Source organism: Microcaecilia unicolor, chromosome 3 (assembly GCF_901765095.1).
Source record: "Microcaecilia unicolor chromosome 3, aMicUni1.1, whole genome shotgun sequence".
NCBI lineage: Eukaryota > Metazoa > Chordata > Amphibia > Gymnophiona > Siphonopidae > Microcaecilia > Microcaecilia unicolor.
The window spans coordinates 151,910,084-151,928,492 of NC_044033.1; the positions used below are offsets into that span (position 1 = coordinate 151,910,084).

General features: G+C 44.0%; 1 protein-coding gene across 3 annotated transcripts in view; it reads right to left on the reverse strand.

Moving 5' to 3' along the window:
* Positions 1–206: 206 nt before the first annotated feature.
* RAB4A (RAB4A, member RAS oncogene family) overlaps positions 207–18,409 on the reverse strand; it is a 142,839-nt gene continuing 124,636 nt past the window's right edge. For all 3 annotated transcript variants that reach the window (XR_003941457.1, XM_030196486.1, XM_030196485.1), the window contains one exon: positions 207–796. The gene's annotated coding sequence lies outside the window, so the exon portion shown is untranslated. The remainder of the gene's footprint in view (positions 797–18,409) is intronic.

Genomic DNA, 18,409 nt, shown 5'->3' on the forward strand with positions numbered 1-18,409 from the left:
AAGTCTGCTGCACTAGGCTACTCCTCCGCTCCATTACTTAATGGAACTATGGATGTCCTCTTGTTTTATGGAGTTTAATGAATAAACTAATGTGATTTTTCTTTTGTACATCCTTTGGACTCTTTGGTCTTCCTTTTTGACCTCACTTCATTGCCATTTGAGTTCTATTTAATACCATATGACAGAACTGGGCAAAGGCAACTAAATAAAAATACTATTTTAAAAATTTATTTTAACATAGTAGTAAGTGTAAGTAAGCAAGCAGCTGTACTTTAAGAATGAATAATGTAAACACTCTTGCATGTGGAAACAAATGGAAATATGGAAGTTCTTTAGCAATCAATACCAGCAGCCTTGTATGTTATAAATACAACCATGTGCTATGAACATAAAACCATGATGATAGAAGTCCACTTCACAATTACATTTTAGTTCATATGATTTAAAAAAAAATATTGCATTGCTTTTAGTGCAACATTCTATAATACATAAGCATATCATGCTTTGGAAATGTACTCTTACAGTATATACATTATACACCAATGTTTAAACCAGAGTAAAGACAAAAATACATAATAGAAAATTTATACATACATGACTGTGAATGTCTATTATTAATGTTCACTAATTCAAAGACTTGCTTTTGCAATGTGCTGTACTGTGTAGACATTTCACCAAATCACACTGCAACACACTCTTCTTGAAAAGTGCTCCACTCCATTCTTCTGTAGTGGAAAGGAACTCCAGGGATGTTAAGCTTCACCTTTCATTTCCCAATCTTCAAATGCACAAACAGCTGGACAACAAAGAAACACATATATTCTTTTCTTAAACCAAAGTACACAAAATAGAATAAGATTCCTTCTTACTATTTATCTATGGACTGCAAGAAAGTTTCAAACATTATAAAGAGGGGCATAATTGAAAGGGACGCCCAAGTTTTGCTGAGAACGTCCTCGCAAAATGTCCCGGCGAAGGGACGTCCATCTTTCGTTTCAATAATACGGTCGGGGAGCCCAAATCTTGAAATTTAGGTCGTCCCTAGAGATGGTCGTCCCTAGACTTGGTCGTTTCTGATTTTCGGCAATAATGGAAACCAAGGGCGCCCATCTCAGAAATGACCAAATGCAAGCCCTTTGGTTGTGGAAGGAGCCAGCATTCGTTGTGCACTGGTCCCCCTGACATGCCAGGACACCAACCGGGCACCCTAGGGAGCACTACAGTGGACTTCATAAATTGCTCCCAGGTACATAGCTCCCTTACCTTGTGTGCTGAGCCCCCCAAAACCCACTACCCACAACTATACACCACTACCATAGCCCTTACAGGTGAAGGGGGCACCTAGATGTGTGTACAGTGAGTTTGTGGTGGGTTTTGGAGGGCTCACATTTACCACCACAAGTGTAACAGGTAGGGTGGGATGGGCCTGGGTCCGCCTGCCTGAAGTGCACTGCACCCACTAAAACTGCTCCAGGGACCTGCATACTGCTGCGATGGACCTGAGTATGACATTTGAGCCTGGCACAAAATATTTTTAAAGATGTTTTTTCAGGGTGGGAGGGGGTTAGTGACGACTGGGGGAGTAAGGGGAGGTGATCTCCGATTCTCTCCAGTGGTCATCTGGTCAGTTAGGGCACCTTTTTGTGGCTTGGTCGTAAGAAAAACAGGACCAGGTAAAGTTGTCCAAGTGCTCGTCAGGGACACCCTTTTATTTTCCATTATGGGTCGAGGACGCCCATGTGTTAGGCACGGACGGTTAAGTCCCGCCTTTGCTATGCCTCTGACACCCCCCTGTGAACTTTGGTTGTCCCCGCGACGGAAAGCAGTTGGGGATGCCCAAAATCGGCTTTCGATTATGCCGATTTGGGCGACCTTGTGAGAAGGACGCCCATCTTCCGATTTGTGTCGAAAGATGGGCGTCCTTCTCTTTTGAAAATGAGCCTGAAAGTGGACTAAATATATTCTCACATCAAAAAATGGAGGAAATGACCTCAGATGCCATACAGCCCTTAAACATCCCAATAGCAGCGGATAAACAGGGCACAGTATTTGGCAAATTTAATCATAGGTCAAAAAACTTCCATAAAATGTGCATAGATCATAAACATGTCTTCAAACGTGACAATCTAACATCATGAATAAATTCATCAAAAGCAAATTTTTCTTCAAACTGCACAGACATGCAAAGTGAAAAAAACTTCTTGCATTATGGACCATGGGGACTGATTTGGGTCCATGACTGCAGAGTTCTGGAAGGGGAAAGGAGGATGGTCACTGCAATGATTCAGCTAGGTGAGATGGGTGTGGAAATAAAATAGCGGAAAAAAGTCAGGAGTCGCAAATGAAGATTATGGTACTGGATCTAGTCTCTGTTTGAAGAAAATTTTGCTCTTAGTGAATTTAATCATGATGTTAGTTTGTCACATTTAAAGACACTATTATTGGGATGTTTAAGGGCCATTTGGCATCTGAGGTCTTTTTTTTCTCCATTTTTATAAATTGAATGAGTGAATCTATTTGGTCCACTTTATAGTTTTTGTTCCATTTTTGGGCTGAGTGGACTGTAAGTTAAAACATACACAGAAAATGATAGCAGATAAACCCCCGTTTACTAAGCCGCACTAGCAGCTGCCATGCACCAGTGCCAACACAACCCATTCTCATTGCTGCACGGCTTAGTTAACGGGGGAAAGACCGTATGGCCTATCCATTCTACTCATCCATACCAACCACTAAGCTCTACAACTCCTTCCTTTCCCTCAGAGAACCTTTGTGCTAAATATAGCGATATCATCCATATATGCCACAGCAATTAGTGGTTTTTAAGAACATAATCCAGACAACTTTGGCAGCTAGCAGAAGCCCTATTTAAAGCAAAGGGCATACAACGAAATTAGTCTAATGAAAGGCTACTGGCAAGGGAAATTTGCCAGTAACTGGTAAGATCTAAGGATGTGAGGTACAGCTTGCCCTAACCTGTCCAAAAGTTCATCCATTCTGGGCATAGGATAGGCATTGAAGCTAGATATAGCACTGACCTGATGGAAATCAACACAGAACCTTTGGGTTCCATCTGGCTTCCATACCAGTACAACTAGACTTGACCAGGGGCTTCTGGACTCCTCAATAATCCCAAACGGTTCCATCTCTCTCACCTGCCTGATGACCTCCTATCTTTTCACCTCGGGCAAACAATAGGGTCTTTGTGTCACTATTTTTCCCAGGGTTGTATGAATTTCATGAATGATGAGGTGCGTTTCAGCAGGGTCTGGGGTAAGAACGACTCCATAGGATTCTAGCAACTCCTCTAATTCTCCTCTTTGCTTGGGAGTAAGTTCTGCACTTAAATGGGGCTTGCTTTTACTATGCAGATCACTCATTTGGTGTCCCAAATCTTCTAACGCTTCCTCCTTTAACTGGGCAATCAAGGCTTTCCGTTCATATCATGGTTTAATAACATTGACATGATATGTTTGATTTACCCCGATTATTTGGTAATTCATAGGGGCAGGGACCCATCTGTCTTTTTATATCATGGGCCCCCTCCATTGTGAGGTTTACTTATGGGGGGACATGGGAATAAGAACTAAAACCTTATCTCATTTCTTAAGCTTCGAACCTGGGGCTTCCTGTCATATTAATACTTTTGATGCTCCTGTTCAGATTTTCCTAGGCTGATTTGGTCTCAACCAACTTCTTAAATTTCTCAAGACAGATCCTATTTGGGAATCCCTTCAGTTTCTACCCACTGTTGCTTTAAAATATCCAATATACCTCGGGGGTGGCATCCATACATGAGCTCAAAAGGGGATACACCTAAAGAAGCCTGAATATTCTCGTGGCATGTATACAAAACAAAGGGCAGGAGCCTATCCCAAGCTGCATAGTCTCCATTTAATCCCCTCTTTAACATAGCTTTCAGAGGTTTATTAAGTCTTTCTACAAGGCCATTGGTTTGCGGGTGATAGGCCAATGTTTTTATATGTTTAATGTTGAAGGCTTCCAACAACTGTTTTAATTGACCTGATAAGAAGTTGGTACCTTGCTCTATTAATACCTCCTTTAGGAATCCAATTTTGCAAAACAGCTTGACCAACTTGCCTGCTTTCACCTTGGCAGACATATTCCACAAGGGAACTGCCCATGGGAACCAGGTGGCCTGGACAATGATAGAAACATAATGGCAGATAAGGGCTCTATGGCCCATCCAGCCTGCCCATCCTCAGTAACCACTAATTCCTCCCTTTCCTAAGAGGAACCCATGTGTCTAAGTACATAAGTATTGCCACACTGGGACAGACCAAAGGTTCATCAAGCCCAGCATCCTGTTTCCAAAAGTGGCCAATCCAGGTCACAAATACCTGGCAAAATCCCCCCCAAAATTCAATACAGTTGTCTCACAATGTCCAGGAAAAAAGTAAATCCTCAAGGTGTTTTGAGTAGGGACCATATTATATCCATGGCCAATCTTGTTACAGGTTCTTTGATTATCTGCAGGGGAACCAACAAAACCTGCACTGAATGGGTAGTTGAAACAGCCTGACATAGAGGGCAGGAGACAAAATACCTTTGCATCTTCCAGAAAACCCCAGGCCAGTAAAACCATTCCTGTATTTGTCCTAGGAAATGTTGGACCCCCTTATGTCCTACCAAAGGATGATCCAGAGCTAGTTTCAATACCATGACTTTAAAAGTCCAGGGGACTACAAGTTGCCTCTATTCCATTGGACCAAGGCACACCTTGGTCCAAATGAAATCTAGGAAAAGCCTGCCCAATAGTACTTAGAGAGCCTGTTCATATGCCCCTTTTTAAAGCTGGGTCCTCTGGTGGATGGAGGTGGGCAGCCCCTTACAGAAGTAGAAATACTGGGGAAAGTGGGTGATTCCTGGGGTAACAGATTTGCTATAAGACAGGTGCGGCACTATATGGCCTCTCTCCCGGGAGAGCCTTTGAGAACCCGGATGGGGGATAGGGTAACAAATTTTTTTCACTCTTTGGGTGAAGGTGAACTTACGATATCCCTGCTCTATAAAACAATATCAGGATGGCGACCCCCCAGAGATTATAGGAATCTGAAGAGCGCATGGGAAAAAGAATTAGGGACTAGAGTAGTTTCATGGGACATTACTAAATCGACAGCAAGAATACCTTTGCTAGTAGCTGATGCTCGCTTAAGAGAATGTGCCTATCGTTGTATCCATAGGGGATATATAACTGCTGTCCAACTAGCTCACATGGGAGAGAACCGGAGACCAGTGTGTCTCAAATGCGGAAAAGACCCTGGCACAATGTTACACATGTTTTGGAGATGCCCCGCCTTGAAAAGATTTTGGACACAGGTCCGAAGTTTTTGGAAGGAGCGACTGGGGCTTCGGATTTTGGGGACAGCTGAGCAGTTGATCTTGGACATCCCGGGGGCCTTCAGAGGGCAGAATAAATTTGAAACAATATTGCTCAGAAAGATGAGTTTACTAGCCAGGAAATGTATCTTACAGTACTGGACAAGTAAAGATCCTCCAGCATATTGGCACTGGAGGAATCAACTACACCAGATGGCTTCTTGGGAGACTAGAGAATCCCGGCTCTCAAAGCACAAGAGAGTCACGTTCTTGGCTGTTTGGGGCCCTTATCTGAAAAGTCTAAGCCAGAGAGGTCGAAGTTTGCTCTTAAATGAAGGATAAAACCATAGACTACACTGAATAACTCCCAGGTCGAGAGGGGGGTGGGGGGAAGGGAGGGAGAGGGAGGGGAAGGATAAGTGGGATAAGAGCAATAAATAAAGGCTGTACCACAAAATGCATAAATGACATATGTTTATTAACGAATGGTTGTATAATTAGCTTGAGATATGTTAAGGGTTAACTGCAGAGCCTTGTGTGGCTGTGTTTATATTTGTTGCAAATCTAATAAAAACCGTTTAAATATATATAAAGCTGGGTCCTTTTTTCATTCTTGCAGAAAGGAAGGGCATTTCTTCACTACCTCCTCAGCAACCAGGGAATCTCCTCACCTAATTTCAACTTATCAAGGCATGTGCCCTTTCCCTTTTTTCTTTTCTCCTTAACAGCTTAGCATTCCTTTCTTTTCCAGGGCATCTTATCAATTTCCTGGAAGGGAAAAACTTGTGCCAATGACTCCTCATCCTGACCTTGACTTTCATCCCTTTTTAATTGGGCTCAAGTGGACACCAAACCCTCCAGTCCCACTAGACATTTCTCAAAACAAACCCAGTCCTCTCCAGAACTAGACCATTAAACCTAGGGAGAACTGACACTTGCATCCCATCCTTGAACCAGCACCTACACCTTATACACCGGATAAGCTGTCAAGGTTCCATGAATACACTTGATTTTTATGGTGCCCTGATATTTATTCGCTCCATCCCTTATGTGCAGTTTCAAATTTTCCCATAACTTCTGGGACATCATACATTGGTCTGCCCCTGAATCAAGTGACCTGAACTCCTACCTTCACTTCTTGGAAGAACCCCATTCTCCCCTGTTTTCTATTCCCCAAGAAGCCCTTTCTTTCGTTACAATCCTTCTTCATGTGAGACCCCTGAAAGCACGTAGGGCTAGGCTGATCGTTATATGCCCTCCCCTACCAAGGAACCTATTAGTTCTTTATCCTAGACTCCCCTAAAGAGGTCAAGTGAAATAAAGCACATACACATAAATTCCGGAGTCTCCTGAATCGCAGAGATTCTACAGGACTGGCTCTGATACACTTCAGCCCTCTTCTTTCTATTGGTAAGCAATCAAAGCCACAATCACATGTTATTAGCATCATATGGAAAACATTACTCATTAATCATTACCTTTCTTATGAAAGTTCAGAAGAATCATGGAAATTTGTGGTAATATCAGAATATGTCAGCAGTTGTCCATCCAGCATATTGGTAAAATTTTATCTTTCTATAATTCACGTCAAGTGTCTGGTCAGGCAACGGATCTTGAGTCACTTAATGCTGACAAAGCTATGATTTCCCAAAAGCAATGGGATCATGGACACGGCCTAGTTCCGTGTTCTTTATCATTTTGCTAACCTCAGCTGTTATGTGTTATGTCTAGCATCTATCTCAAGTTATTTCAACCTTAGCTCAATGTTAAGTAAATTATCATCATTTTAGTTGCTGTAAGCAGAATCATCTAGCTGCAAGTTTTCGTCTCCCTTGATTTAATTGTTACATTAAATTCCTGGGCAGCTCCTCATAATCATTTTCAACCCGGAGCCGGGGGGTCTCTATTCTCAGACAGACTTTCCAGACCATCACCCCTTTTCACACTGGTAGCAGCTAAGCTCTCCACATCCACTCTCCTGTACAAGGACATATATGCTACCAGGCACTCTTCCTTTACCCTGGACTGGGTTTTTTTTTTAAACCACCTGACCCCATTGGGAACAGGCTACTCTTGAGACAATGGGGCTAGTCTGTGCAAGTTGGGCTTCACAACAACTCTGCACAACTCTGCACAATGGATAACGTCTTTTACTAAACCGACACCTTGTTTAATTAATCTCCCTCTTACTTCCATGGGGACAGCAAAAAAAAAAAAAAAAATTATTCTAGGACTCTCTCTTCTACTATCTGGGCAGCAGTCTTCCTTTCTGGCTCGAGCCACTTATTAGCCAGATCTTTTAGGGCCCTGTTTACTAAACTGCTTTGTAGGTGCACTATCGGTTTTAGAAGCGCTAATGCTAGAGACACCCATATATGCTTATCTAATTTTTCATAATCCTCTTCTGATATAAACAACTTTAAACAACTTTGTGTTGTCAGCAAATTTAATTGCCTCACTAGTTACTTCCATCTCCAGATCATTTATAAATATTAAAAAGCAGCGGTCCCAGCACAGACCCCTGGGGAACCCCACTATCTACCCATCTCCATTGAGAATACTGACCATTTAACCCTACTTATCTTTTAACTAGTTTTTAATCCACAATAGAACATTATTTTCTAACCCATGACTCTCCAATTTCCACTTGAGTCTTTCATGAGGTACTTTGTCAAATGCCTTTTAAAAATCCAGATATACAATATCGACCAACTCACCTTTATCCACACGTTTGTTCACCCCTTCAAAGAAATGTAGATCGATGAGGCAAGATTTCCCTTCACTAAATCCATGTTGGCTTTGCCTCATTAATCCATGCTTTTGAATATGCTCAGTAATTTTGTTCTTTATAATGGTTTCTACAATTTTGGCCAGCACCAACGTCAGGCTCACTGTTCTATAATTTCCAGGATCACCTCTGGAACCTTTTTTTAAAAATTGGCATTGCATTGGCCATCCTCCATGCTTGATTTTAAAGATTACTAACAATAGTTCTGCAAGTTCATTCTTTAATTCTATCAGTACTTTGGGATGAATACCATCTAGTCAAGGCGATTTGCTACTCTTCAATTTGTCAAATTGCACTATTACATCTTCCAGGTTTACTGAGATTTCATTTAGTTTCTCCAACTTGTCAGCTCTGAATGGCACCGGTATCTCTCCCAAATCTTCCTCAGTGCAGACCGAAGCAAAGAATTCATTTAATTTCTCCGCTATGGCTTTGACTTCCCTGAGTGCCCCTTTTACCGCTCGGTCATCTAGCGGTCCAACTGATTCTTTTACCAGCTTCTTACTTCCAATATTTCTAAAAAGGTTTTTACTATGTGTTTTGCCTCCAACACAATCTTTTTTCAAAGTCTCTCTTTGCCTTCCTTATCAGTGCTTTGCATTTCACTTGCCATTACTTAAACTGTTTCATATTATTTTCAGTTGTATCCTTTTTCCATTTGCTGAAGGATTTTCTTTTACCTCTAATAGCTTCCTTCACCTCACTTTTTAACCATGCCAGCTGTCGTTTGGCCTTCCTTCTTCCTTTTTTAATACATGGAATATAACTGGCTTGGGCTTCCAGGATGGTATTTTTGAACAGCATCTATGCCTGATGTAAATTTTGACCTTTGCAGCTGCTCCTGTAAGTTTTTTTTTTCACCGTTCTTCTCATTTTCTTATAGTCTCCATTTTGAAAGTCAAATGCTAATGTATTGGATTTCTTGTGTGTACTTACTCCAGAACTGATATCAAATGTGATCATGTTATGATCATTGTTATCAAGTGGCCCCAACACCACTATCACCTGCATCAGATCATGTCCTCCACCAAGGACAAGGTCTAGAATTTTTCCTCCTCTTGCAGTCCTTGATTTCGTCAAGGAAGTTTACCTTCCTAACATGCCCTGATGTTACATTTACCCAGTCAATATTGGGGCAATTGAAATCACTCATTATTATTGGGTTTCTCAGTTTGTTAGCCTTCCTAATTTCTGATAACATTTCTACATTTGTCTGTTCATCCTGGCCAGGTGGACAGTAGTACACACCTATCACTATCCTTTTCCTCTTTACACATGGAATTTCAATTCATATGGATTCCAAGATGTGTTTTGTTTCCTGCAGAATTTTCAATCTATTTGATTCAAGGGCCTCCTTAACCTACAATGCTACCCCCTCCACCAATTCGATCCACCCTATCACTATGATATAATTTGTACCCTGGTATGACAGTGTCCCACTGGTTATCCTCCTTCCACCAGGTCTCAGAGATGCCTATTATATCTAATTTTTCATTTACTGCAATATATTCTAACTCTCCCATCTTATTTCTTAAGCTTCTGGCATTAGCATATAGACATTTCAAACTATGTTTGTTGTTCCTATTTATATCTTGCTCAGCAGCTGACAGTGATAACCTGCAATCTTAAAAATCTGTTTCTTTTTATTTAAAGACACCTGGTCTACTACGGTCTCCATTGCAACCTCACTATAGGGATACCCTATCTTCCCTGTTTTGGTGATATCTTTGAAAGATACCTTGTTCCGAACCATGCGCTTCTGAACGACGGGTCAGCCATCCCTCAGTTTCTAGTTTAAAAGCTGCTCTATCAGGGTCCTTCCTACTCACCTAATATAGTGTCTCTAAATGTTTTCCTATAGGAGTCTTTATTAAAGGAAAGAGAAAGGGAATGGGTCTTTCTGTGGTATTTTGCAACTACATTCAAAACGGTTTACATATTATATACAGATACTTATTTGTACCTGGGGCAATGGAGGGTTCAGTGATTTGCTCAGAGTCACAAGGAGCAGCAGTGGGAATCAAACCCAGATGCCCTGGATCAAAGTCCGCTGCATTAACCACTAAGCTACTCCTCTGCTCCTAAATGGTCCTTGATAGCAGCCTTGACTGCTGTACAGTTTGTAGCCTGGGCTGGAGGCATAGCCTGATATGCTGCTACTGCTTGTCCTCTTAATGTAGTTGCTAAACATACAGCCCATTGTTCTGGTGGCCAGCCGGTTGCTACTGCTACACACTCAAAAGTTCCTAAGAAATCATCATCACGCTTCTTTGCCATCTTATTCAAAGAGAAAGGTCCAAAACCTGACAGTCCTACCATAGCCATGGGGGATCTGTTACTCTGAGCTCACTGAAGGTTGATTCATAAGTTTTGTGGTAGCTTTCAAATGTTCATATAGCAACCCTCCTGTTGTGTTTGAAATTGGGAGGCCATCCCTTGGAACACCTCCTTGGGCTCCACTGCGACTGCAGAACCTAAACCCCCCCCCCCAAAAAAAAAAAAAAAAAAAACCTCACAACCAAGTGTGGCTCCTATTAGCCACACCCAGGGCAACTATTTCAGCTGGCTCTATGATGCACCCTCCTTAACTGCAACCATTAGACCTCTCACACTGTTAGCACTCGTGGAATTGCTGAAATTTGGTCATCTAAGAGAGAGAGTGTGTGTGGGGGGGGGGGGGGGGGGGGAGGGGGGGTGCCTTCCAGCCTCAGGATCACAACATGAAGATTCTTTTGATCCCATCCTTGTTGCCACTGTGGAACTGTGCAGGGGCGTGGTGCGGCGCAGTCTGAGTTACTTCAATGAGCTGCTTCGCCATTTCAGCAACCACAAAGCACCAATCCAACTCAGAATCCAGTCCGGGTTTTCCAGGTTTCTAAGCAGCTTGCAGCAACTACTTACTAGTCCACACAAAGATTCCTCCAAATCCAAGTTGAAAAAAAATGTATATCAGTTCCACAGTCTTAGAGGCTAGAAATACAGTCTTTGTGGGGGAGTAAAACCCCAACACTATGTCCTTTTCTCCTCTCTTTCTATGCAATGTCTTGCTTACCAAAACTCCAGGTCACAACACTGCAGCCCAACTCCCCTTGCCAGGATTGTAATTTGGAGTATCTGGCAGCCACTCACAGGGCTGCTTGTTATATATATCCAACTGACACAGTCACAGTTCAAGAATCTCACTTGGTAGTGACTTCCATCGGTTCCTCTGGGCATAGCTCCCATTCCTCTATCACTTACATGCTCTCTTACAACTCCTGCCCAGGAGTATTGCTAATAGCCTCCCTTTCATCTTCCCTGAAGACTTTTTCCCATGGTGCACTTAACTGTTCCAACCCTTTCCAGCCTCGCTGTGGCTCTAATGCATATTGTTTAGTAACTTAGGGGAACTGAGCATCCTCTGCACTCCTCCCCTATCCTGCAGACTCTCATTTGCCCTTAGGTGGCGTTACTGAGTGCTGCAAACCATTCTCACTCTGGGGTCAGGCCAGATCTTCCCTGTTCCTCTGGTTTAGCTTGATATGGAGGGCAACTATTACTACTACTTATTTCTATAGCGCTACAAGGCATACGCAGCGCTGTACACCATACACAAAAGACAGATATTCCTTGCCTGGGAAATACTTTGCCTCCCGAGAGCCCTACTCCTGATCACAACAGCATCCACTATCTCCTTCTCTTCTTAAGAGATTCCCCCCCCCCCCCCCCACAATGCTTTCATGAATTCATACACAGTCTTGTCTTCACTACCTCCAACGGGGGGATGTTCAACGTTAGTGCAACTTTAAGAATAGGATGCAATGGTACTGTGACTCCTTTCTTAGGAGGAAAGTCATAGTCCAGGACAGTTAACATTTCTGCACTGGGCTCTTCTTCCGTCTCTAATTCAAACGGGATGGCAGAAGCCATCTCCCTGATAAAACTGGTGAAGAGAGAACCTCAGGTGAAGATTCACATTTCTCTTGAGGTGGGGAGGAATCAGAAGGTACACTATAGACTCCTCCTCTGAGAAGTAATGAGGGACCTCTTCTGAGTCCCATGAATGGTCCCCATCCAGACTCCTTCACTGTACTTAGACTGGGCTGAGTCAGTCTATGCTTGACTCGGCTCAGTGGAACCACGTCCATGCCCCAAACTGCACCGAGATACAGCCCTATCCTCAGACTCCAGGGAAGCTTCCTCCCTTGACATCGAGAGCAATACTGTGTCTATGTCAACATCCTTTGAGGTGCCGGTGTCGAGGATCTCTGCACAGGGATGGATAGAGCTTCAGGAAAAATCTGGGGCTGATTTGCAGCTGGCATAAGCGCCCTTGATGCCTGAGCAGTTTGCAGCTGCAGCGTCTGCGCCAGCTACTCCCTGAACATGGCTTGGAACCACTCATCGAAGGTAGGCATCGGCAAAGGTGGGGACCTGCGAGAGAGGCAGCCTGAGAAGGCTGATAGCAGGGACCTGGCTGCCCAGAGACTTAACACCGCCATCTTTTCCAAAGATGAGGAGTGCTCCTCCAGGTGCCAGTGCTTCTTGGGTACTGGCAATGCCAATGCCTCAGTGCTCCAGGCACCATGCATTCATGAGGACCGACGCTTATGCTTCTTGGGCTTCCCCCGAAGCACCGCGGTCCTTCAGTGCCTACGAGGACATCAAACCCGTACGGTGTTGGGTCCGATGCTGATTAGTCCCAGAGACTACTCTCAGTACCCAATGCCAAGAGAGATGAAGACCTTTTTGATGCTGGTGCACTCTCACTGGAGGTTGAAGTCTTGGCAGCCATCGAGTTTAATGCTTCTGGTGCCGATGCACTAGTCTTAGAACCAAAAAGTCTCTCCTGTTGGATCTGCCACACTCTCTGTGTACTCAACTGCATTTTCAAACAGAGAGAACAAGAGCTAGGCAACTGATGCACCAAGAATGTGGGTCCGTCACGGAAATCACCCGATTACATTGGATGCACCTTTTGAAGCCACTGGGGGGAGGGCAGTGTCTTCTGGGACACTGAGAAAAGAATCAAAGCCAAATTAAACTCCTCAATTGTGACAGTAAAAAGGGGCAGCATTTACCATTGAGGTTGGTGCTCCGGTCTAAACGTGCCTAGCAACTTGCGAAAAAGAAAGGAAACTTTGTAAGAGCCAAAAGAGCTACTAAAATTAAAGGGAAACAAAATAAAATAAAGAAAAAATGAAAAATACTTGAAGGCACCAGAACATATGTGGTGAGACCCTGCTAGAAACTTCTAAGCTACTCTTGCTAGTCAGTGTCCGCACTGGGCTCTGCTGGATTATGTTACAACAGTCTGCTAGTCCTCGGAGAAGAGCTGTATCCAGATTATACAGCTGTCTGACCATATGGCATTCATGATTATCCTGAAGTGCTCAATACCTAGAAACACCATGGCACTATTTTAGTGGTGGAATCTTGTGCACAAAAGCAGAGTATTTCTGGCTCCTAGATACTACCTTCATAGGTGGCATTCCTTGATATGTGTGGGGACACAAGATTTCTGCTTACCTTGATAGGGTCATCCACAATAATTCCCAAACCTTCCATGTTGCAGCATGGTCCAGCTTCTGCCCACATGGGCGGAACATGCTCTCTCTTTGCCTCAGAGAAATTTCTCTCTCTCTCTCCTGGCTGCCATGTTGATACTCTCTAAAGAAAGAAGGACCACTAGAGGCTGTTGTGTAATACCAAACCATTACTATATTTGGATTTTAAAAAGAAAATTTAAAAGTCTTAGCAGGGGAGACCACATGATGCTTTGCACATTGCTCCGGGTCCCCCTGCTCTTCAACCCCCCAAAATGACCAAATATTCCACTGTATGCGACAGCTGCTTTACTAGAATCTCTCCACTGTGCATGGACAAATTCTTAGCGAACCCCGTGGAATTATGGCGGCGAAATGAGGAAAAAGACAAGGATAAGTTGAAGTGTGGTGAGGACAAGATGGCAGAGGTAGTGGTGGCGCCAGAACCCTAATTTTCCAAGGCCCCAGACTGTGCATCTTACCTTGGCGATGGTACAGGCGTTAGAGCCTCAGCTGGCGCAGATCTTTGGACAAATTACCAATGCAGAATTGCTACTTGCAGAGACTACTCACTGCATTGGAGAACTAAAGAAACGGGTTTCAGCGGTGGCGGATTCCTTTGCTACTACCGGTGCCCTTGATGGCTCTCTAAAAGCAACATGAACCAAAGCTTGAAGATCTCGAGAATAGATTGCGCCGCAGTAACTTGTGCTTCATTGGACTCCCTGAACCTTTGCCAGAACGTTTGGGAAAGCTTCTGGAAACTTGGCTGCAACGGGTGTTCCCGACTCCAGAGGACTTGGGCCATTAGCCTTGAATGTGCACACCGCCCGAAGCGTTGACAGGAGGGATATGTGCAGCCCTGTGTGGTTATAACCAAAGTATATAATTACTTACACTGAGTGGCAATCCTATGGGAGTTCAAAAACAAATGAGAAACGCTGGAGTATGAGGGCTTTAAAGCAAACATTTTTCAAGATTACTCACAAGCTTTATTGGAGCAAAGGCACCATTTTACACCTTCATATGCCCTTCTCAGTGAATACCCGACGTGGCCACATTTCGCCCTCAGGCTGCGTCAGGGGTACAAACTATCAAAAGTGTATATATCATATACACTAGTACTGAAATGAGAACAATTATTCCAAAAATCTAGTTCTACTTTTCTGCATATCAGTTCAGTTGGAAGTAGCAGAAAAGTGGAACTAGATTTTTGGAATAACTGTTCTCATCTCAGTACCAGTGTATATGATATACTTATATACACTTTTGATAGTTTGTACCCCTGACGCAGCCTGAGGGCGAAACGTGGCCACGTCGGGTATTATTCCAAATAAATGCATTTGATTCCACTGCTTTGTTGTTTTTTATCTACTGTTTTGTAAGCAGTTGTGTGCCTTTTTGTTTTTTTTGGCTTCTCAGTGAACATAAATCTCACTTTATGCTGCTTTACAAAGTGGTTTTAAAAAAACGCCTTCTGCTGCTTGACCAACTGGTGAAAAGGCTCGTACTGCTCTGGAGGGAGTGTGTCACAAGCGGGAGATGAGCACTGAAGCCTGGTACATCTTCCTTCCAAAAGAATCCAGGGTTCTAGATTCTCTTCCTGGGGGTGCCAAGACACAGTCCCCTGGAACTCCTGGCTCTTTTGAGAGCGGATTCCACCACCATGGAACTGTGAGACAACTGAGGCCTATCAAAACCAGATGTACCATGTATCCGATACTGGCTGTCAACCTTCTTGGGAATGACAGGGACAGACAGAGGGGACTCCCAGCTCCTGATGAGGAATTCATGGAGTACCTCGTGGAGAGGGACAGACACAGCCTCCTTAGGAGGAGATGTATAGTCCAGGACCTCAAGCATCCTGGCCCTGAGCTCAACCTCCACTTCCAAAGGAAATGGAATGGCCTCAGCCATTTCCTTTACTAAAGATGGAAATAAAAGGCTCTCCGGCGGAGACCTTCTCCTTTCAGGTGGAGGGGAGGTTCAGAGGGAGTCCTATAAGACTCATCTGAGGAAACATATCTGGGATCCTCCTCTGAATCTCATGAGTGCTCCTCTTTGGCGTCAGACAGTATTTCCCTATGGGATTGCCGAGACCAAACCTGCCTCTGTGCCAAGGAAACATGTCCTCGAGAGCGGCATTGACAAGTTGGTTCCCGCCTTGACTCTGGTGAAGCTTCCTCCACAGATGTTGAGGGAGTGCCGGCTTGGGTGACAATCGACACCAGGGCTGCAAGCGGTGGTAGAGGCCGCACCGCAGGCTGTGGACCAAGCGGGGCTGCAATGGGACGTAGGGTAGGTGCAAGCACCCCCGATTCTGATGCAACAAAAGGCCATCCAGCAGCTCAGCGCTCATCGAGGGCCAACACTGGGAAAAGCTGGGGTGCCAGCTGAGGTTGCAGAACCGCTGGGGACTTGGCTCCAAAAGTCCTCTCTCGCTGAGCCTCTTAGGAAACCTGGGTCCTCTTCTTCATGCGAAGACAGAGAACACAGTTAAACAGGGCTATGGTCAGGCCCTAGACACTGCAGACACCAAGAATGTGTCCTTTCCCAAGATAGTCTGATTGCACCGGGTACAGTGCTTGAAGCTACTGGGAATCTTCGTAGACATGGATGGAAAAATTTTGTTGGGTAAATTAAACGATTCGATGGTGCCTGAAAAAGGGCAAGGCATGGTAAAAAGAAAAGGGAAAGACCCGGCCGAAGTCAAGGCCTGAAAGCGGCCCAATGATGCCGGAAAAAATAATAAAACTTAAAACCCAGGCAAAACAATTCTAAGAAAAATAAAGGAAGGGAAAAGAATGTTCCAAAAAAAGAAGCCCAATAATAAAGACAGAAAAAATTGCTGAAAGGCACAAAAAACAGCTCTCTAGACCGAGCAAATGAGGGGAGGACAAGAAAAAACACCTTCTCCTTGCATGGAAAAAGAAAAACAGAGACCGCGTTCACGCAAAGGGTGGGAAGGCACTCGCGCAGCATGTGCTTCTCAAAGCTCTCTTATAGCTATGGCAAAATGCCGGATCGGGTGATGTGGATCAGCGTCACCCACTTATGAGACTTACAAGCCTGTTTGTCCTTGGAGAAACAGGGGACATTCCTTCTCGATCATGCTGCAGCTTCACACTGACTGTTCTCTGAATTGTTACTCTTACTGCTTTTGACTGTTCTGAATGTTTTTTTATTGCTTTTGCCATACTTAACAGTATTATAGTATTGCAGTTACTTACCTCTAGTACTGGTTCTGGCTGTATGAAGTATCTTGTTTAGTAGACTTGTGAGGTAGGGAGTTGGGGGGCTCCGTAGCACAACATGTTTGGATGTTGAATAGGGTGAAGGGAACGTTTTTTTTTTCTTCGGGGGAGGTATAATGTATCTGGGGGTGCAGCGGGATAGTAGGGAAATATTTGCACTATTTTGGAACTTATGGTTACCTGTGTTTCCTAAGCTTCTGGGGTGGATGCTGGGCGCCCTGGAGGTTCGTACTGATTCTTATTCTGATCACTTTCCTTGTGCTCTCTCATTAGGTATTGGGTAAATTAGGAGCAAACAGATTACTTTCCTGGAATGTAGGGGGTATAACATCAACTGTGAAGAGAGCAAAGATCCTGGCGGCCGATATTGCCGCCATCCTGAAACTCGGCCGTCAGACAAAGCATCTGGGTGTGGGCCAAATTTTCTATTCTACTGCAACTGGGCGTAGAGGTGAGGTAGCATTTTAATACATAAGAGCCTGCCCTGCACAGTATTTCTCTCCATATAGAGTGCCTGGGGGGGGGGGGGGGGGGGGGGGGGGGGGGGGGGGGGGTGGGGGGGGGGGGGGGGGGGGGGGGGGGGGGGCGCTTATTGTTTTTTTAAATATTAACTTGAAGGGCACTCAGTTTAAGTTATTAATAGTAATGTCCAAGATGCTAACTTTTATAGGTAGATTATCCGTCTCTGCACTTCCTACTTGATCCAGGCCCTGACAGTTGTGGGGGATTTAACTTAGGCCTAAATCCGAAACTTGATATGTCCTCTTGGTCTTGTGGGAGGTCCTTTGGGTAAGACAACCTTGTTCCATCTTTGTAACACTCTGAGATTGGTAGATCCCTACCATATATTTCATCCGGAAGAAAAACACTACACTCATTTGTCCTAGGTACACGAGACCATGTCTCACCTATATTACATTCTTACCATGGACAAATGTATTTCCTCTGTGCAATCTGCCCATATCAGGCCTTCAGAGATTCCTGATCATAATACAATTTAGGTCAATTTGGAAACAGATCCTTTTTACCACCAGAGGTTGGATTGGCGGTTTCCTGCATATTTGCTCCATAATGCCGACTTTCAAAAATATCTAGCTTCTAAGTGGGAGGATTATTGACCTTTAATGGACAGCATTTGGACAATCCTTCTCTTTTTTGGTCCACTGCTAAAGCTGTATTAAGAGGCCATATTATTGCCTATATGTGTGCCTGAAACAACCGTCTTGCCCAGAGTATCTTACAGCTTCAAATAGCAAATGCAAATATCAAGTGTGCATTGTGACAAGGCTACAGCCCAGAGGTACAAAATGAAACAACAAAATCCTGAACTACGTCTCCCAGAATGCATTGCCCGTCCCAGCAAGGGGAGCCCCAGGGATAGACAACTACTACTACTACTATTTAGCATTTCTATAGCGCTACAAGGCATACGCAGCGCTGCACAAACATAGAAGAAAGACAGTCCCTGCTCAAAGAGCTTACAATCTAATAGACAAAAAATA